General features: G+C 39.9%; 1 protein-coding gene across 1 annotated transcript in view; it reads right to left on the bottom strand.

The window, feature by feature from the left end:
• The window catches only part of LOC120737965 (protocadherin-15-like), a 230,699-nt gene extending 209,529 nt beyond the window's left edge, over nucleotides 1-21,170 (bottom strand). Inside the window, exon 1 of the mRNA XM_040038931.1 lies at nucleotides 20,265-21,170. The gene's annotated coding sequence lies outside the window, so the exon portion shown is untranslated. The remainder of the gene's footprint in view (nucleotides 1-20,264) is intronic.
• Between the last annotated feature and the right edge of the window lie 1,909 nt (nucleotides 21,171-23,079).

The following is a 23,079-nucleotide window of genomic DNA, read 5'->3' as shown; positions in this document are numbered from 1 at the left end:
AGAGGAAACGTGGAAATGCAGTGGAAACAGAAAAAGGAAACGGAGAAAACAGAGAACAAGAGGAGGGGTGGGTGGAAGGGGGGGGGGGGGGGTGGTGGCAACAAGAGATTACTTAAGGAAAAAGGAAGCAAGAAAAAAAGAAGGAGACTTTGTCCATGTCAGTAGTACGCCCTGAACTTTAAAGGTGACTGCTTTGATTCAAAGGTTTGCTTAATACCTTGATTTTTTTTCATTTAGAGTTTCCATTATTCTGATGCATTTCCAAACCACTCTTTATCTGAACAATCAGTTACTGAACCAACCTGCTTTAACCACGTATTGAGTGCTCCAAATGGTTACATTGCATTAGCAACCACAGCACATAGCTAATTAGCAATATTACATAATGGCTTTGTTTAAAGTGTTGCACTTCATCCTGTTTTTACACCAATGCAAAACCTACTTCTATTAAAAAAAAAAGTTAATTTCACCGCATTGCTTCAATAGGACACGTTAACAGACAATCCTGCTGCTTTTATGCCTCCCTGTCAGAACCTGATATTAACCAAGCAACCGAGAAGAGCATAAGTTATGACAATGATTCGTTTATAGCATCCTAAATAGCTAAAGCAGTTATCTAGATTAGTTATTTGTAGAAAATCAATAAATACATTTATGTCCGCTATAATATATCTGAACAAGGTTAACCAAGCAAAAATTTGGATCCTGAATCACCATCGACTTCTAGTCTTTTCTCAGCATCTTGTCATGATTGACAAAAATACTTCCAAAGAGTCCGATATAGTTCTTAAACATCACCTTTGGTGTCCTTTTTATATTTTATAGTAAGCAAAAGCTTCTATACAAGAATTGTCTTCTACTTTTTTTATTGATTCGTTTAAACTTTCTTAAAAAAAAAAAAATAATAACATGGAAATACACTTAAGTGATGACTCAAACCCACAATTTTGAGTCCAACATTTTTCCTAAACCCTTGAAGTTGCTGTCGTCATACCGTGACCAGTTTTGACCATAGAGATGATGTCAGGGTTTAATTTATGTGCTCCTTAAAACTCCTAATCAAATCTTCAGTAGATGGGCAGTTTCAAAGGCATTAAAATACTGGTGCATGGGACACTGTGAGCTTTTAAAAGCTCAGCTTAAAGGTGTGCTATAAATAAATTATGCTAATAAAAGTCTGTAAAAGGCACAATGACAACTGACTAGTTTTGTGAACTCAACAAGGGAAACAGCAAAGTGGCATTTTGGAAAGACAGGTGCCCATAAGACGCATTAAAGGCCTAGACCTGGGAGTCGATACGTCACATGTTAACAAGAGGATACTGATCGCAGGGTGGGGAGGAAATAAGTAGAGGGTATAGCCAACATATTGGAAGGATAAAGAAGATAATAAGGTAGAAACAATGGCAAACAAAAAAGTTAAGGGCCCTAAAAACAAGCGAACAAATAAAACAGACAAGCTCTGGATTGGAAAAAATGAAAATTTGGGCTTTAAACAGATGCAATATTGATAGATAACATGTGTTTTGTTAAAAAATAGTAATATAAAGAAGCTACGTAAGTTAACCTGAAACAATAGGAGAAAATAGAGACGATGACATGCTGTTTCAAGTTGTTCAGCTCCTTTTTTGTTTGTGATCAGCTTCTTGTCGCTGCGTGTGACTGATGAGAGGTTCTCGCCGTCACTCTGACTGACTGTATATGTGTGTGTGCAGAAAAAGACAACAAATCAAAATATTTTCCTTTAGCTGTCATGACCGACATCTGACTATGTCTTTTCTGTCAGTCCGTCTGTTTTGCCTGCCTGTGTTGCTTGTGTAAGTGTGCGTCTGTCTGTTTCTTTTTTCAGTGTTCTGTTTGCTTTGTATCTTTCACAGTTTCTATGCTGCCAAGACAAGAAATTTCCCTCTTCTTTTCTGTTCCAACAGATGGCTGACAGCCTTACTGAGCAACTTACTGTGGGGTTTACTGTCAGGCTCAAGTGTGCTGGACAGAGAGCAAAATGATCCGCGACTCGTTGCTTGTAGGATGGTCTGTAACAGAGCCGTGGTGACAGGACGGCAAAACACAAAGCACGGTGACGTTTTTTGTTTTTTTTCCCCCAAATCCTATTGACTCAATAGGATTTCGTTTTTGTGTATCATTCAGTGTTTAAGTGGACTTTGAAACATAAAACAAAAGAGTAGCTTCCAATAATCCTGCACACGTAGACAACATTTAGAGTCTGCTTTTTGTTCCTTGCATAAGCTTGTATAATTCTATCAAATGAAGTCTAGAGAACACGTATAGATGAGATTTACAGTAATACGTGCCCCTGCATTTGGAGTTTGAACAGCCATTAAACCACTTCGGTGGGATTGCAACATGCTGATTAGGGATATAATGCAGCAGCATCAGAGAGCACACACACACACACACACACACATATCCACAGTGTTAACTAGGCTCATACTGTTCTGCCAATCTCAGCAAGTGTCACAGGGACAGGCGGCACCTGCTAGTGTGAAGAAATGGTAGCCAAATAACATCATTTCCCTTGCTGCGCCCAAGTGGACAGAGAAAAATATTTAGTAAGAAACAGAAAGTAAGCGCATATTTTCAAACTGTTTTTAAAGCCTCTGGTCTTAATGCTAAGGTTCTGAATTGATAGTTTTCAATAAGTGAAAAAGAGTTTCAGAACAAGAAGAAACTAAAACTCCCAGATAAAGGAAGGTGCAAAAAATATATATATATAAGAATGTAACCTAAGGAACTTGGAAAGAAAAGAATCTGGACTTCTTTAAGTTTCCTTGAAGACGTTTCACCTCTCATCCGAGAAGCTTCTTCAGTTCTAAGAGTAATTGGTGAAGAGTCGCAGATTTTAAGCCCTATGGGAGTGTCCCCAGCAGGGTCATGAACGCCCTATTGATCCTCTACCTAATCACATGAGCTAAGGTGTGAAAACGGGTGTAGGTCACAATCAGCCAAGGTTTTGGGTAAACCCATTATGAAACGTGGCCCCACCCTATCACGTGATTTCCTGAGGTCAGATGGCCCAGGATGTGAGTGGGCGTAAGCCACCGCCTCTGTTCAAAGAGGGCCATTCACAGTGGACATGGATGGCTTCTTTCACTCCTCTTTCAATGAGCAGTGGAGTTCCATGCTCCTTTTATTATCCAGGGTAACAAAGTTCTGTCTGAGTAGAATAAAAATACTCGTAGCCAAAAGGCTTCTACTCAAACAAGAGCAGAAAAGATAAACAAAGGCAGGAACAGAGCCCAATAAATAAGTTTATAAGTAAATAAGGAAAATATAAAAATGCAATAAAGTTTTCCTTTTATTGCTAGTTAAAGCTAGCTAACTGTTTGTATAGCAGTGAGATGTTTTAATGCTCTCTTAATGCCACCTTTGAGCAAACTCTCACCGCAAACTCTCATTATAAGGCTTTCAAGTTTGTCTTCTGCTGCTTTGTGGGGTTTCATCTGTACTCAAGTTGCAATTTTTATATTTTCAGTGGCACTTGAAGCAGTATTGGAGCCAGAATACTAAAAGATAGGATTACACTGCCACGTATTCATGTCAACAAAAACTGACACTTGTCGCAGTAACATTACCTCAAGTGCTACCAAATGAATGAAGCAATTTGTAGAATTTGTTTGCATCTGCCTCAAAGGGTTTTCCTTTTCTAGATGTAATCAGTCTACTATTGCTGAGCTCGTGGAAAGCACAATAAAACAAAATGTAGGCTGCGGAAATATATGTATCGATTAGTTGTGTCAACCCAGAAGCAAAAAGAAGGAAATGGGCAATGCAGAACAACATTTGTGAATATACAACAAATTGACAAAGCCAGACAGCAGAGAGGGGCTGGAAGTGCAAACAGAAGAAGAAAATGAAAAGCAAGTTTGCATGGAAGCCAACTGAGAATGAAAAGATGAAAAGAGGAAAGATGACAAAATAAATATGGTAACTTAAGCGAGGAACAGAATAAAAGATCAAGATAAAAGAAAGCAAGAAAAGTAGCAAATATAAGTGTGTCACATTTTACAGGGTAATTATGCACTAAAGCATTAAAAAGCAGCAAGGTATAAACATAAGTGTTTCTTTTAATTATACTATATATTAGTAACACTATACCAGCAATATTATTTGCAGTCTTGAATTATTTAAATACAGCAGAGGTGGTAAAGCAAGGCCAGTTTAAATTAGTGGGCACTAAGAGATCCAATGAGGGAAGTGAAGTCAGCTGAGGACAATTTAGCCGCATATCCAATGTATTAATTCCACATAGCACAACCAGTGAGTCGTTCACTGAGTATGTTTTGTCACATCTTCCAAGGTCTGGTTGCATATAGGGCCTCTTAATAAAATTAATCCCTTTAAGTTCTTTTCTCTTGCTTTTTCCAATGGGAAAACAGCTCTCGGCTGGCTGGCTGTGAGAAAACTTACAATTGAATTCAAGGTTTACTTGGTATCAGAGTGGAAATCTTATCAGCGCTTCTTCAGTGAGTATGAAAAAGCAAATGTAAATTAAGTCATGTTTCTCCATCTTCTCCTGTATTCTTAAGAAGTGGCTCAGAAGGCATAGGAAACCCTTTATCTTGCCATTGTGGTGCAAAGTAAGTGCACAGGACGAGCAGGTGTGGCAGTTCACCCACCAGGTGCTTGACAGACAGATGCTGTTAACTAATGACCTCAAGGCAGTTATTGCCACAGACTGTATCTCAGTGTAATTCATGCATTTACTCGCTGGTTTGTGGACTCGTGTTTTGAAACCATTATAGCATTTTGGTGGTTCGTCCGTCTAGTCGTTTTGGAGCCAGAAGTGACCAGTTTGGGACAAGAGAGTAGAGTTAGTCCTCAGCAACACAAGTCTTTAAACTGACCCCAGAAACCACTGGTTACCAGGGTAAAATGTGTATTTCCTTACTGGATGATTGGTTACAAACATGTATAGCCTTCCTGCTATTGTTTTGGTCCCTAGCAATGTTGTATTGCACTTTTTAAAATTTTACTGTCACTCTTTCTGTCTGTAGACAAGATGGCAACAAATACAGACTGCAATTTAGTGGCAACTAAAGCAATCGCAAGGAGGTTTGTGGTATAGCACACTCATTGCAACCCACTGGACCTAGCGACAGCCAGCAACCTTAAATGACAACTCAAGTTGGTTGGGGAATACGCAACCAACTAAGGCAGTATGGCAGATAACTACCAAATGGTTAAAAAACACAATAAATATATAAATAAAGTACTAGAATTTCAAAGACAGGAATTAAAAGCACAGGGGACAAAACGAAGGAAAGGCATTGCCAAAATAAAACAGGATGTAAAAAAAAAAAAACACAGCAGCAACAACATACAATACAGTGAGTAAATACAGTAATGCACTGGGAAAACAAGGAAATGAGAACACTATAAATACAAGAGTCTGTGATGAAAGAGGAAGCAAAATTTAACAAACTTAAAACAAGAACCTGACACTGTGGTACTGAAAAGGACCCAGACAAACTGCTGGTTGCATTAAGCACAATCAGAACCCATGTGGATAGAAAGATAGTACGAGTCCTTCATGACAAACAACTGTTTATCTAAAGTCTAAAAATCTTTAAACAGGATATTTTGAAAAGCTCCCACCCACCTCTGGAACAGACACAATCATTGTGTGGTTGTTGAACTAATATGAACTGCACAAAAGTGGTTCATACACCACTACTGTATTTAATCATTAACAATGAATAAACTCTGCCTCGCTTTGCTATAGTTTGCCTTTTGTCTCTCTCTGCTCTCTTCTCCCTCCCCTCACCCCCACCCAGTCAGGGTGGATGGGTGCTCCTCCCTGGGTCTGGTTCCTATAAAAAGGGAGTAAAAAAAAAAAAAAAGGAGTTCTTCCTTCCCGCTGTCACCACAAGCTCACTGATAAGGTGTCATGCAATTACTGGGATTCTTTACCTTATAACATGAAGAACCTTGAGGTAACTGCTGTTGTAAATTGGCGATATATGAATAATTTAATTTAATTTAATTTAACTGAATTGCATGCCACTGCTTGCACATTTTCAGATCTTTTTAAACTTAACTACAAGCTGTCTGTCTGTCTGTCAGTGATCCCTGCAGGCATGGGCATGTCTAAAGGGTGGAGGAGGGAGGATAAGCTCCGCTGCCTAATTGGGTTTAAAGTTATTACGACTACTTGGATGCTGCTAGAGCTGTCCTGAAAGAGAGTTTGTTATTGCTCATGATTGACACCCTTACCAAACAACCCCATACATATTTCATCTTGTACTGAAATTAAAAAAAAATCATCACTGGTGAGCTAAACAAGGTGCCAGTATAGCCATAACCACTCCTGTGTCTTTGCTCTACATCAAAATATGAAGCCTATAGCTCTTTATTAGTGGACTGAACATTTATTTCCTGTCTTTCTTTAAGCCTTCATAATTTTTTTTCTTTTCTCTTCCTGGGCAGATCTTTGCAATGCATCACACAACGGAGCATAGTAATAGTGCATGTGCTGATGTATTCACATGTTGCCTCTCACATGTGAGGGAGTGAATAATGAGGCATGCCCCGTGGTTAACATGGAGTAAGTAGGTGTTAACTATGACAGATTGTGCTGCCACTAGTGACCATGGCTGATCAGTCAGATAGCCTTCACCACCCTTCTCCTCAATTATTTCACAGTCACATAACTGTACGGGTGGCAATAAATCTCACATCTCATTTAATGTGGTTGATTTCACCTCTAATGTCATAGTAGGTTCAATTTCCCTCAGTCAGATACTTTTTTTTTGTGTGAAAAACTCCAGCTAACAATGAGTGAGCTTGCAACAGAAGCACCACATAGACGTGCGCTGGTTGGGTTCCAAAATGAGATATTAAACATTTAAACATTCAAAAGTGGTACCTGCTTTATACTGTAGCTAATTGTTCAGTGTCCCTATTCACTGCTAAAAACAAGAAGACGAGTCGATTGTTTTGGTTTTCCGTTTTTGTTTCCCTTAATTTAATAAATTGTATATTTTTATGTTTTTCTTTATTTAAGTCTGAAAACATTGTGTATAAAACCAAAATGATGAGTTTAAAGTGAGACTCTGAAATGTATTTATAAACTACTTTTGGTAAGTAATTGAAGACAAAAAAGCTAAACAGCTAGCATAAATTTATAGCCTGTAAAATGGGAGTCTGTAGGAAGGAAACCACTGTCACTCATTTATTGTAGGGCATACATGGAATGACATCTATCACAAGGAAATGTCTACTGGACTGTGACAGACATCTATGATGGAAAAAAATGTGGGTTGGAATTCTTCTCTGTCTGCAGTGTTGCATTTTAATAGGCTACATGTTTCCCTGAAAATTCTAAATTCATTCACTTCAAGTCTACTTTGGTCTGTTTTGTTAACAGCAGGTATTCAGGAGTAATGGACACATTTATAACACGTTCTTGCAAGTAGCTGGCGTGGAGTCAAACCCATACCACTGTTAGCTCCGACCAGGGCTCTCCATTCTCACTGAATTCCCTACATTAAAATTTCAGACTTATATAACCTGCCTCTGTCAGCCTAGTGAACTAATTCCTACCCTCGCTGTGCAGACCTGACATACTGCCCTGGAACAGGCTTGCACGCAATCCACAGCTGCCAACACTGCTTAAACGTTGTCACCTGAGTCTAGCTGCAATGCTGCTGATCCAATGATCTGCAGAGCACAGATCGGCAAACACGGGACTTGGGCGCAAAGCTCTGTTTCAGTCATTATTTCATAACTTATTAATGAAGTGACTGAATAAATTAGCAAATGTGTAATCCAGTGATTCCAGCTGGTGAAAGAAGATCCTGCGTTGTTATATGTTACAGTGTGTTAAAGAAGATTCGGATCCTTGGTTTATTCCCATCAGAGAGTTTTGATATTAAATAATTTGTGAGAATATTTACACTAAACACTTGACAAACAAGTGAAAAACAATTAAGTCAACAATAATGCAAAAGTGCTGTTGTCTCAAAGAACATTTTAAAAACCCCTCAACTGCTTTCTTAAATGAACATTGCTTTGAAAAACAAGGTCATGAGTATTATACTGGATAGCAACAGAGAAACACTTACCATCTTCAAAACACTTCAAATCTGACAGCTTTGTTAAATATTAACAACAGCGGGGAGAATGAAGAATGGATGGGGGAGAGCACACGGGTGAACGGGTGAAAATAATTGGTCGTAAAGTTTTCGGTCGGTTTTAGGTTGTGGGAAAGGGAGCAGGAGAAAAACACAGAGAAGGAAACTGTTGGAGGGAAATAGGTGGCAAACTAAGCGTTTGCGTTTCAATTATCTTCTTAGTCACAGCGTGTTCATCAAACATGCATCAGCTCCTGTACATCAAAGAACATTAAGTTGCTAATGCTCTGAAAAAAGGAAAACAAATAAATCCACTATCTTTTTATGTCGTGAAAACAAAGAGAGTATTGCCCCAGTTTGACACGACACAGCCGACAACACGCTCAGATAACAGTCTGCTGATCCTACTAAAATCTTACTGCTTGTCTAGGATTCCACTTGATGCTCAGTTGTGCCATATATTGTCTTTCAAGAAAAGTCTGAATGAGGCTCAGTTGAAGCTACTCATTATAATACGTTATTATGTAAAGATATGTTAATTCCCAACAAGATGTTTTGTAATCTGGAATGTGGGGAATTTTAGCAGTAAGGGACTAAATAAAAGGTCCGCAACCTTCAAACTGCAAGGATTTTAAGAAGTTGCTGCATATTTAAGCTTGATGTCAAGTCTCCAAAACTGGCATTTAATATGAATATTTCCACAATTTGTCAATTTATGTTCTTGTGTATTAATTCGCACAAATTCTCTTTCCGTGACCTTAAAATATTGTAGAATTAATTTAAAATGTTAAACTATTCAAATTAAATCACCGGTAATAACCTGTAAGATTCGGTACTGAATAAAGATTGCCAAGCTTATTTCAGCTTCTTTGTGTTTTTATTTGTTTTCTCAACAAAGGAAAAGTCCAACTCCTAAATTATTAAAATTCATCCTGCAATGTGCAGCACATCAATTCCATGTTCTCAGTCCATTTGTCATCAGCATGTCCTGGTTCCTCAACGTGGTTGAGGGTCTTGCCTGGCGACCCTTACTAGTCACATACCCTGGCCCGTGATTTGAACCTATTGCCAACACATCCAGCAGAGGCACCAGAATAGGGGCAAAACTTGATTTAAGTGACTATGAGTGCAGCATGACTGTTGGTATTTCAGAAAACACCGATCTATTGGGATTTTCTCACGCATTTATTTCTCCAAGAAACAAAATATCCAGTGAGCGGCAGCTCTCTGGGCAAAAATGTCTTGCTGATGAGAGAGATCACAGGAGAATTGCCAAACTACTTTGAGCTTACAAGAAGGTAATTACAACTAACTTAGACAGAAATGCATTTCAGAATGCACAACATGTCAAACCTTAAAGCAGATGAAGCGCCCCAGGTGCAGCTGAGGCTACAATTCACACAGGCTCAGCTGAAGATTGGAAAAATGTTGCCTGGTCTGAGGAGCCTGCATACTGATTGCAGAATTCGGAACAAGATGAGTAAACAATATGAAAGCATGGATCCATCCTGCCTTGTAACAATGGTTTGAGCTTGTGGCAGAGGTGTAATGGTTGAGGGATCATTTCTTGGCACACTTTCAGCCCCTCAGTACCAACTGAGTGTTGTTAAATGTGCCCTTTGAGATGATGAGATGAGATGAGATAGCCTTTATTTGTCAGTTGCAGGTCTTTTGCCCACAACCGAAATGACAGACCTTGCTGACTGTACATACAATACACAAACATCACATTGGGGAGACAGATCAGGCTAAGTAGCGAGGAAAAAAACATCGAAATGTGTAACACAAAGGGATAATACAGGAATGCACAGGTATCAACACACCATAGCACAATAAACACAGACAAGCAACATGGGAAAGTGTTCCAGTGTGTACATCTGGGACCGCTGCAATCTTCGACTGCGCCTCCAGCTGACCCGATGTCCACATCAGAGGGGAGGTAAGCGTTGGAGGTGGTGTTGGTAGGGAGGGTGATGTGTCAGTGAGTGCTTATCAGTATCAGTATATGTATGTATGTGCGTGTCCATAGTTCAGCTGAGACAGTGTCCTTCACCCTGCCAGGCTAAGTAAACAGTCTTCCAGCCAACCCAGGTGGCCTTGCATGGAATGGGAAGGAACAGACTCAACACAGTCGTTATCAGGGAGTTTTTGTTCGGCTCCAGCCTTGAGCCCACAGCTGGCGCCGAAGGGGTAGCCGGATTATGATGGTGATTTTTCTTTTGCAAAAAACTCATGAGAATTTCAAAGCTGTTCTTTAACACTCCGACACTGGTCTCTCAATCTCCCGTTGGAGAACCGCGAGCTTCCCCATGATGGTATCAAACTTGCGTCCCGTGGTGTTGTCATTCTTTTGCTCAGGGAGCCGATTCTGAGAACTCACGACACAACGGAACCACAGTGTACCCATCTGATGGCTGCTTCCAGAAGGATGATGTGCAAAGCCTCAAACCTCAAATAATCTCTAATTGGTTCAATCAAATGGCCTCTACAGTCATTAGATCTCAGTCAAATAGAGCAGCTTTAGGGATGTGGTTTAATGGGAGATATCATGGATGTGCAAACATGCAGCAATTGCTATCACGTCAATACGGACCAAATCTCTGAGGAATGTTTCCATTACTTTGTTGAATCTATGCCATGAAGAATTAATGCAGATCTGAAGATAAAAGGGGGCCAAATCCAGTCTATATACACACGTGGGATTAAAAAAGGTTTTATCTATTTTTATATCGGCTGTGATTTAGCAGCTGGTCTCTTTAGGTGTACGTGTTGGACAGATCCAGGCTAGCTGGACCTCCATTTCCATCTGTTATGTTTTGCCCTTTCAGCTAACACTCCACCAGCAGAAGCAAATGTGTGCAATTCCCAGAATGTCTAACTATTGATTTAACTCAAACCACTTTATTTACCACACAGGTCCAAATGAGTAACTGTGAAGGCGGCAACAGTATTACAATGTTTTCCAAAAGTAGCTGGAAAAGTTTATGAAAAGTGAAACTATTTTGAAGCCTCCTGTGATCCAGTTTTAACTTTTTCGGAACAAAACTTTGTTGCTGGGCAATATTTAGCCGACTACACGAAAAGTAGAGTGAGCGGTGAGAGAAAAAAAGACATGGAAGAGAGGAGGAAGAGAGAGAGAGAGATGGTGGAATCAGTTTGATGCCAAGAGCTGTGCGCTGACCCTGATTAAATGCCTCCCCTAACTCACTGGGACCACTGATAAGACCAATACACTCTGGGCAGTGTGCGTGTTGTGTGTGCGTGCATGTTCAGGAGCCAGAGCAGGCGATAAGGTGTGTCTACACATGTGCATGCAGAAGGCTGTGTGTGTGTGTGTGTGCCTATGATCCTGTGTGTCCCAACACCAATTCTCCTGTGTAAACATGCTGACCTGGCACAACACCAGTAGACACTTTGAAGTTGGCAATAGGCACTGTAATCTCCCTCCTTCTCTCTCTCACAGTGCCAGAGGGGAGACTTAACACTGGAAACCTTCTGTGGCTTAGCATGTGGCTGCGAACACACAGACGCCCACACACGCATACACAAAAACACTCTCTATTGTTGCAGATGGTTGTGTATTCTGTCCCTGACACACAGAAAACAGCAAATTAATCACAAATAAATGCATAAATAAATCAAATCTCACTCAGACCCTGTGCTTTGTTTTATTTATGTCAATTACTTTTTTTTTTGCAGACATGTGTGTGCGCTAAAAGTGACTACCACTCTGGAGTGTATCACTCTACAGCCCCAGAGCATCTTCAGATCTCAAATGAGAAATGCTAACTTTCCAGCGCAATCATCTGTGACCGTCCAAATGCAGCAAATTCTCGGAGAAAGCAAGACTTTATATATATTACCTATTATCGATGAAGTGTTTGCCTTGTAATAAATAACACATCCTATACAGCATGTAATTATAATAATACATGAATACATATCCTTCACTCTACAGAAGAGCTAAAAGAGTATCTGAGGCACAGCAGAGGGTTATGTTTGGAAGGGAATGCATAGCTGTTGAATTATTTATCTCCAGATGCCCGAGTAAAAGAAAGTATTTCCTATGCTTACAGACAATATTTAAAGGATCACTGTTTAACCGTCCACAAATTTTCTGTTACTCTCACCACCCTTATAGTTATTTTCAACTGCAGCAGGCAGATATTTGCAGCAAACCCCCAGAAAACAAATAAGTATGCTCAGCATCTAAAACGGATACAGTTAACAACTAACCAGTGACCACAACGGCTTTTGTAACTGTTGGATGTTTCATTAGCTTCCAGAAATCTAAGTTTACAGTGCTGTTATGTAAAGATGTGTTGTTCTCTACTTGTTCGTCCTCTCCCCACTGCCTAAAAAGCAGTTATCGGAGGATGAACGCTACATGAATTACACTAAGGCATAGATCTCTGTGATATTACGAATATTAATCTCACGTCACAAATAACACATTTCATGCTGTGGCCTTTAAAAGTAGACCCTAAATACTCACCTTTGAATCCTGCAACTTTGTGCCAAGTTTCTGGCCAAGTGTGAACTTCATTTTTTTGCTTACTTTTGGTCTCCACCCTCACAAACATGTAACTGATTTACTCTGATTGCTTATTACGTCTTTGTGCCATGTGGTGTTGGAGCAGACAGAATGAAGTCTTCTGTTTTTTCACTCAATATAGCCAGCTGCTGCTCCTGAAATGAACATCGATTACAAAGGTAAGGTCTGAAAAACCACAGCAATAAGTTTAAGTCTAAGATGCTCTGGAAAGCTGCAATGTTTGTATAAAATGCTCTTTGCATTTGTCACCACCAGTGACACTTCAGTCATTTTATCTTTTTGCCCAAATCAAAATATTGACTGGAACAGCTATGAATGTAACTGCATGTTAACAATAGAAGGTGTAAATATATCATTTTGTAATTAACTCACTATTGAGCATCCTGTCAGGTATGTCTGCTCACTGTCAGGGTTTATGCAAAGAAGCTGACTCTCTGCAATTAGGTTTACCAAATGGTGATAATTTAATCCCTTACATATGGATTTATATCCAGGAGCCCATTTCTTTTATACTATTTCCTGTGAGAAATAATCATTTTATCGATATTACCTCTCAGTCTTGTCTATATGGTGTCCATTTACATTAATGTGAATGGGATTTACACTAAAATCTTCATGTTGTCCCTGAGATGCTGTTAGACTCAGAAATAAATGGGATTCTGACCTCAAATAACTGCTGCAGCTGTGTTTTGAGAACACTGATGAAAAAGGATGCTGCCCTAGGTGGATGCAACATGGGTGAAAGGCTGGTACTTCATTAAGTCATTGCCCATTGGTTATGTCCTATTTTTAAAATCTCATCCACACTACACTAAAAATATTGCTATTGAACTAACTGTTGTTGGCCATGTATCATTGCATCAATATGTCAAATTATGAGTAAGTATCCACACCAGAGGTGGTGAATCCACGTTGGAAACATTGTACCGTGTCTACCATGTCTAAGACTCATTGACAAATTCTCTCTAAATTGCATCCAGGACTGGAGAGCTTTAGGAGCCCCTGATCAGATAGAAAGCTACTCAGGGTATTAAACTGGGGCAAGGGGTTCTCAGAACTTTTACCACACAGGATTAAAATTAGTTTTATTTAATCTCACCCTGAGACTCACACTAGTAAAGTTGCAAGTGCAGGAATCCATAACCAACAACTAAAAACTAATTTTTGACCCAGTTTAAGAAATTGCAAGTCTTGTGGGAACTGATATCTGGGGTGGGACATTAAGGTAAGCATAACAACAACTACATCTGAATTCACTTGGCTTGTTTTTCCTTTTCTTTACTCTTTTTGTTTGTGTTTTGTTTTGCTTAAAAAAAAAACCCTTGCCTGTTAGAATTATTAAAAGTGGTTGCTTGTTTTGCACAGTTCAATCAAATTTGCAACACCCTTCATAAGTAATAAACAAAATGAAAATTTGGCCACAAAGAAAATAAGTTCGACAGCTTTTGCTAATTTGCCTCTTTGTTTCTCCTGCCTGCGTTGCCAGATATGCAGATTCCAGGCAGTGTTTTGGCAAGCTGGCAGATAATCCTGTTAGGCACAATCAGCTTGGTTGTATTGTTGAATATAAACTCAATCTTTCAGACAGAATAACAAAATGTCAATAAGGATCAGCACATCTGCACTGAAGACGGAGCATAACAACTGAAGTCAGGCAAAACTTTACCCAGTGTGAAGTGCCCACATAAGAATAAAGCAAACAAGCTCAAGTAAACTCTTGCTTGCGTCGTTGTCTTTATTGCTGTGAATAAATAAAACATTCACAGAATAGACTGGCATCCAATATGCATTTCATTATGTTGGGCACCATGTTTGACTTCTTCATAAGCGTGCTGCCAGCAGCATGCTTATGTTTCTGTTTTCTGTATTCTCCGCTGACTGCACAGCAATTAACTGTTGTAGATCTGTTAGAAGTGTCTGAAATCATAAATAGCTATTTCTTTCTTACAAAAAAAAGAATGTGATAATATACACTCGCTGTCCACTTTATTAGGTACACCTTGCTAGTGCTGATTCAGAACCTCTTTGTGTTCAGAAGTGCCTTAATTCTTTGTGGCACAAATTCCACAAGGTACTCGAAACATTCCCTAAAGACTTTGATCCATATTGACACAACAGCATCACGCAGCTTCTGCCAATTTTCAGTAACACATCCATGTAAATCTCCCTTTCATACCTGAAGGTGCTCTGTTGGATTGAGATCTGGTGACTGTGGAGGCCACAGTGAACCTATTGCCATTTTCAAGAAACCAGTTTGAAATTATTTAAGTTTTGTGACATGGCGTGTTATTCACGCAGCCATCAGATTATTACATTGTGGTCACAAAGGGACATTCAGGTAGGATGTGGCATTTGATTCTCAGTTGGAACTATGGGGCCTAAAGTGTGCCAAGGAAATATCCCGAACACCATTACACCAGCAGCAGCCTGAACATTTGATAAAAGGCATTGTTGTTGTTATAACCGTACCATTCTAATGTGGCAGGAGACATTGAGACTCTGTATATCAGAGAAAGGTTTTTTCAGTATTCTGTTGTTCAGCTTGAGTGAAGTAAGCCTCAGTTTCCTGTTCTTCCTGTTTTGACAGGAGTGGTGTGCAGTTCTGCTGCTGTAACCCATCTGCTTCAACATGCTGTGTATTTAAATATGCTCTTCTGCATACCTTGGTATGTACATGTAGTAATTTGAGTTAGTGTCGCCTTCCTATTAGCTCAAAGTCTGGTTATTCTCCTCATATGTCTGGCATCAATAAAGCATTTTGCCCAGAGAACTCCAGCTGGATGCTTTTTCTTTTTTTTTTTTGGATCATTCTCTGTAAACCTCAGCGATGGCTGTGGGGGAAAATCCCAGTAAATCAGCAGTTTCTGAAATACTCAGACCAGCCAGTCTGGCACCGACAGCCATGCTGCATTCAAAGTCACTTAAATCATCCTTCTTCATTTTGATGTTTGGTTTGAACTTCAGCAGATCGTCTTGACCATGTCTACATATCTAAATGCAGAGTTGCTGCCATGTGATTGCCTGATTAAACATTTTTCTTGAGGAGCAGTTGAAGAATTGTACCTAATGAAGTGTGGCGAATAAACCAAAAATGGTTTAGATTTGCTGCAACTACTCATGTGTGCAGATGTCAGGACTATATCAGAGAGACTATATCTATAACAGCTTATTGTGTGCATTATGCCAAATATATAATACATCCCAGCAAACAACTGTGTTTGAAAGAAGCACTGAAAATGAGTCCTGTTGGACAAGCTCTTTTAATCGTGGGGTGCATTTAAAAATCATTTGTAGACATAAAAATTGGATCCGGTCAACTGTTAAGACGCAGGCTCTGAAGAGAGTATAGCACATTCACAAAATCCCTAATAGGATCTGGTAGAGAACATATGCTTTTGATATACACAAGGAATTGGTGAATGTCTCCAAAGGCTGCACATACCTCTACACACGCATAGAAACTGCAGATCTCAGCAATATGAATAGTCAGGCCTGCTTACACAAGTGTGGCTAATTCAATATGACATCTTTCTAATAGGTAGTCTGGCCTCTTGGGGGGGACTGGGCTAAATGCAGAGTGAACAGATATTACAAGTGTGAGGTGTTGATTTAAATAAAACTATAATAATAAGTCTTTTTTTGCAATTATATTTAGTGTTGAAATTAATAAAGGGAATCAAAAGATTAAGCCCTTCTAGGCCTCGCAAGGAATTGGGACGAAACAAAACCATCCCACAACGCCCTGTTTGGAAATAAATCAGATGATTAAGTCACACTGCTATCTGTGTCAGTTATGATCAAAGAGAGTAAGAAATCACAATGCAGTAACTGCAACTGTCTTATACAACTGTTCTGTTTGCTGAAACATGTAGGCAGAACAGGTGTTAGTCTAAGAATTAGTCTCCCTTAAGGAGTGGTGTGAGTCAGGCACAAAAAGTGAAACGGTGCTGGTGCATGGATTGAAACGTTGCAATGAAATGCAAATATCTGTTTGAGCATTTAAGTGAAGGTCGTGAAAGGTGCTTTTTAAAATGCACCGATGTTTGGAGGCATACTCTCCTGTCTTTACGAAAACGGAACTTAAGAGCCAAAATATCCTTTGACACAGGGAAAGGTGAGGTGCACGATGAATGAGGGTGCTAAACCCAGACGTTCATTCCCAGTTGAATGTGACAGTTTAATCAGTCCAGATAATTCCCAAACTCCAGATAATTCCTAAACTCCAGATAATTACCATTTACATGTTGGTAGGCTGTGCAAGGTCAAAAACCGTCTGTGATGAAATCTTAAATGAACAAGTGGAAACTTTAGTGTTAAACCTTTTGACCAAAACTGTGGTTAAGGTGTGAATTTAAGACAGCTGGTGGGGTCGGAGTATTTTTAAGCATTTTATTATTGCTGGACTGCGTGATACTGTTGGTGGAGCATTTCCAGGTGTCTGTAATGATATGAATGTAAAGCTCTTACACCTATGAGAAACTGTGTAGAAATCAGCATAACCAGTTGCCCTCCTGTTCAACACTAAACAACAAACTCGTCTCACAACTGCTGTAATGACGAAATTCAGGCACACTGCCAGGTGAAAAATGGCAGCACAGCAAAAAAAAAAAAAAATTCTCGCTGAACACTCACAGTTAAGGCTTTAGTGTTTAATTTGAAGCTTATTCTTTTATTATTATTTTTCCTCCATATTAGTGCCCATCACTTAATCAATCAGCACAGTGGTGTAATGGTTAGTACTGTTGCCTCACAGCAATAAGGACTTGGATTTGGATCCACTGGCTGGCTGAGACCCTTCTGTGTAGAGTCTGCATGTTCTCTACATGTACTCTGGCTTCCTCCTGCAAGTGCATCGATGTGAAAGTTAGTATGATGTATGGATGGCTGGATGGATGGCAGTAATCTAATAAACTATTAATCTGAAGAATGTGGTGCAGCATTTCTAACACAGACCTTTGACAAACAGCGAGCAACAGCTGCTGGAGATGGTGGTATCAAGCTCAAACACCAGAGACCGAAACATTTCCCATAGACGATCACATTCTTCAGATCCATTTGGCTTTCTGCTTCATCATGTGTGAAATTCATGTTGGTACCATATGAAACATTTTCTATTGATTTTTTAATAGCTCCTCTCAAACGTTTGACATTTAATGCATTTTTAATAGCTCAAGTGAAAAACACAACTTTTTTATTGCAGTGGATAGTACTGTACAGAGCCGAAGAACAAAACTGTAAGATCTAGATCCGCGATATGATGACATCACCTCGCATTCTTGTCAAAACATGACAACTGAAAGAGATAAGCACTGGGAGTAGCACGACTAATGTAGCGCACCTAATTGTGAACCTTGGGATTCAGAGCAGGAGGAGTTACCTTGCCAGAAGGTGCGTTTGAATTTTCTGAGTCTCAAGGACCCCGGATTGAGAACCACTGCAAAAACTGGACGGAAAGCATCAATTAAGTATTGCCAGATTTGAAATGATAATCCCTAAACTCAGCAGAGCTTTGTCTCTCTGACAGCACAGAAGAGCTTCTGTCAGTCAAATCACAAAATACTCAGAATGTCTAGTCCAGGTTACTTGGAAAAGACATGCTTATTTCCCTCAACAGTTTGAGAAGACACGTGTAAAACAAAAATAGATTTGAGCAAAAAGTCTAAAGGTGAAGATCACATTAACATTTTTAGGACAACAAATATTTGTGCTTAATTGAATCTGTGCTTAATTTTTTCTACACCTTAATTCGAACACAAGAACAATGACGTGTTTTGACCAGTGTAAGAATGAAGATGTAAGCAGTAAACACATTTTATTTCTCATATATGTGTTGCTTTCTCATGATTTTTGATGAATTAAGCACAGCAAATGCAATGTAAGGTTAATGATCACAGCGCAAGTGCTAAACTAAAATAACTAAGTTAAAAATGAAGAAAAATATTTTTGGGGGAGAAAAGGTGAAGGAAGAGGAGGGGGTTAAAGCAAACTTGTTCTGCACTAATAAGTAACTAACTCAGCGACAACAAAACACACAGTGAAACACGACTTCATAGAAAATCTCCCATTTGTAGGCAAGGACTAAGCCACAGTTATTTAAATCGAAGTCCTGGTGCCTCTGTCATCCAGCGTGACTAACAGGATTTGACATGGTGAGGAGTGGATGGGTCCCAGGTTCACAAAACACATTCTGTCTGTCTGACCCTCTCTTCACACACACACACACACACAAACACACACACACACACACACACCTGCCTGTGTGTCTACATATTTACAGGAAGCCACACGAAAGCAATGCCACATAATCCACTGAGTACACTGTTACACAGCCTCTTACTTGGCTTCACAATGGCACCGCAGCAATTCTGTTTTTTGTCATTACTGATTGCCTACCTGTGTGTGCCAGCCACTCTCATACATGACTGAGCAAGAGTCCCATAATACAAAGGTTAATATGATGGGTTTAGGTTTATTATGCAATTATGGGAACATAAGAATCAAGATTAAAAAAAACAAACCCACAGAACCATATTGTACCTGTTACACACACTTTACATCACTCCTAGCTCGTGCCACCTCTGACTTTCTCCCCTCGCTATCTGCTTTGTGTTGAGGAGGCGACAGCTTGCAGTAATTTAAAGTAATCGGATGATTCTCTCTCTTTTCATAATCCGAGACACACAGGCTGCTGTGAGGTAACCTGCTTTGGACGGGACCGCTGCAATAGGCAGTCGACAGACAGCCCACGTACTGTAGCGTGGACGCTACTTGTTGAAAATAAATTACACTCTTTCAGACGGCATGAGAACGATCTCTTACAAGGTAGTGTCGGGGACACTGCCGCTCTGTTAGGAAAGTGACTTACAGACCACGTGGTTAAGATAGGTTTTTAACCTCAAGACCAACATAAATACAACTTAATTCACTTTATCCACCTTAATCGCGTCAAAAAAAAATACCCATAAACAAGCGTGGTGCTGGTGACATTAAAGAAATTACTGAAATTTACTATTACTCTTATTAAGATCACAGCCAGAGAATCATAATCAATAGCTCGGTGATATCTGAACTAGACTAAAGCTCTGGAGTGCTTACAAATATGTAGAGTCGTCTTGAATAAAGCCGACGTCAGTTTAATAAACCAGCATTAATAATCCCATCAGCCAGTTTCAGCACCACGGACAGCGAATCTTCTCACTGGTCCATAAACATAGTATTCAAAGTACTTTATGATACTGTATTTTGGACTTTTTTCAGTGCAGGTGTCATATTATGCCTATAGCCTATAACCCCCACCCTCCCCCCAATTTTGGTAGCAGAAGGGATGTTTTGTCTCCACACAAACGCGCATTGCTTCATCTCTACCCACCCCCCCAAAGAAAGAAAGAAAGAAAGAAAATATACCCCTGTGGAGGGGTTTGAACTGTGTGGGTTTATAATGCTCTGGAAATAGAAGCAGCAGCCAGGAGCAGAGCAAATACATGAAACAGAAGCGGTGCCTTTGGGTGACTAAAGTCACTACCACACACACACACACACACACACACACTATAAGTCAGAGATGTTTCAGGCAGTAAAGTAACACGGGCTCCGACTGGATGCACTGTACGACTTACCGTGTCGTCCTCGTTGAAGCCATATGTTTCACACACAAATCTACTTTTCCGCACACTGTTGCTGTCTTTGGGCCGCGGTAACACACAGCCCGGTGGAAAAAATCCAGGAAATAACATCCACACAACTCATCCACCCGCCTCGGTTAAGGACTGACCCCACTTTTGTGTGTGTTGAGGGGGGAAGAAGAAAATCCCGTTGTCGGTCCCTTCAAGACGAGAGAAACATCGAGTAGTTTATTTTCAAGTCACAAAAAAGAAAGAAAAAGAAAAGGAGGAAGAAGAAAAAGAAGCGATGCTCTTCATGCCATGCTCTTCGCCTTCGTGCGGTAAAGATAGTCTTCCTCTGCTCTAGTCTCCTTTAGTTTAAGTCCCCAGTGTGGGAGTCACAAGGTAACTACGAGCTCTGTAGGAGAGACAGAGTAACAGTATATGTGCTCTAATGTTCTCCCTTGCTTTCCCAGCCAAAGAGAGGGAGGGGGGAGACCGAGCGACACCAGCTGAAGGAAGAGAGAGGCGATGCGCAGTCAGAGAGAGAATATTTGTCTTATGGTAGCTGTGCAAGTACCGCAGGAGCAGCAAGCGGCAGGGATGGTGATCGGTGCACCGTCGGTGCGCCGTAATCTAATTATTTCAACTGCAAAAAGCGCCCGGATTAGCGGGTGGTTGCTCTGCTATGTCCCGCTGCTCTGCTCTGGTCTTTGCGTCGCATGGCGGAGAGGGGAGGATAGGAGCGCTATCAGACTATCCTATCAAATTTTAATTAGTCAGTACTCTCTCATACTCACTCACTTAAAAAAGCAAAAAAAAAACCAAAACAAAAAAAAAAAAAACAGCAAATGACAGAAAGACACAAATAATGATTCGAGACAGCACATCACTTTCCTGCCCTGAAATCAAATGCCTTTTATTTGGATACTCAGAGGTAAAAACAAACAAAAATCGCCCTGGTTATGTTTCTGTTTCTTTTGGCATTGCAGCAAAGGTCATTCTACAGGTGCGCGGTTCCACATTAAAAAGGCACACCTTGCCAACTGTGCAGGACCGGGTGAACTTTAATTCCCTACGTGCATTGTGGAAAGAGACACCAGTTAACCGCTGGATTTCATGCTTCTCTGGAGTATCAGTTTTTAAGAGCTGACTGCTAATGTGTTTCTTTCACTGTTCCAATACTTGCAAAGTCTAATTTCAAGAAGTCACCTTGCTCAGTTCTCCGTAATAACACCTTAGACATGTTCTTTTAAGTAAGCTAAGTAATGCTGCAGATCGCACAAGACACCACATTAAATACAATTAGGATACAGAAAGTTGACATTAAACATTATCCTGGCGTTGTACATTAAACTTTATCATCATTACATTCACAGTTACTCCAGCAATCACACTCCCCAATGGCAGTGGTCTCTCCTGGACACACAGGGCCACAGCAACCTTGTAAAAACGGCTTAGAAAAGCATAACAGAGCTCAAAGAGCTGTTCAATAGTGCAGGGAGACTCCAAAGGTCTTGTCCTGTTGCACGGGGCCACTCAAAAGTGCCTTGAGGCAAAGCTTGTTGTGCTGTATAAATAAAACTGAATTGAATTGACTTGTATAAATTCCTAGTGTATAAAATAGCAGTGAAGTCTATGGCAATTGAACATATTATCATTTGTTTTGCATGCATGCAAAGATAATTCAGCAAGTAACCTTTGAACAACACATTTATAGTAAGACAGCAAAATGGCAAAATTGTACATAAAAGAGTGCTCCACTAGTTAACCATCATTTGAATGGCACCATCAAACTCATGATAGGCAGATTAAAAAAAGCGGGTTCAGAAAAAACAGACTAACTACTCTTCATTTTCAAAATTTGACCTTCACTTTACCCACAATACAATTCAGCCACCACCAGCTTCTTTGGATATTTATGTACATTAAGATTAGTATCAGCTAAAATAGCCTGAAGTCACTATCCTCATGCAGAGATCTGGTAAGGTCACATCTTTCTAACTCCCACACCCATGTTTTTTTTTTAAACATGGCCCCACTACTTGAGGTATTTGCACAGCTTGCTCTTTAACCATAAAAGGCTTCATGTGGCTTTTCTTTTTTTTTGGTTACAAATACTGTAATACTTCCCAAGACCTGTAAACAGACTTTGATGTGCAAACTCGGAGGAAACACAAATACAGTGCCCGAGAAAATGATTCCATGCATACTATTAAAGATTTCACACCACAGGTTACCTACCCTTTATGTCTTTGTATGAGGAAGTAACTCCATACGCAAACTGTAGACTGACCCTGCTGTAGAAACGAATCCCTGAACTGCCAATACACTGCTACATGATACAGAACATCAGCAAATGTTGCTTAAATATTTCCAAGATACTTCTAGATAAAAGTTTTACAAGCCTATATAAAATGCAGTATTTCTAATAAAAAATTCTGTAGTTTCAGTCTTTTTACACAGGAGGAGCTGCAGAATGCATGCTGGCTAAACTTGCTCATTTTAAAAGAGTTTCTTTGCAGATACAGAATGTAGATTCCAGAAGCATCACCCAACTCCTGCAGAATCTCCGTAAAGACTTGATAATAAGTCTGGAGTGAGGGTTAATCAGTCTCTAAAGAAAATCCACCTTTGCACCTCACAACATCCATATAATATAACAATTATTCTCAATCCACTGATCGTTTTACTCCTCCCCCTCTTTTTAAAAACAAAAGATGACTTCACAGGCAACGACAAAGGGTTGTTTATTTTGTGAGTCATTGTCCTTTCCTCAAACTGCACATTGGCACTTGAAAAAAAAGGAAAATATATCAGCAAATGGGCT

This window comes from Simochromis diagramma, unplaced genomic scaffold, assembly GCF_900408965.1.
Source record: "Simochromis diagramma unplaced genomic scaffold, fSimDia1.1 OVJJ01000402.1, whole genome shotgun sequence".
Lineage (NCBI taxonomy): Eukaryota > Metazoa > Chordata > Actinopteri > Cichliformes > Cichlidae > Simochromis > Simochromis diagramma.
The sequence above is the reverse complement of the archived record's forward strand: the minus strand, read 5'-3'. Positions and strand labels throughout refer to the sequence as shown.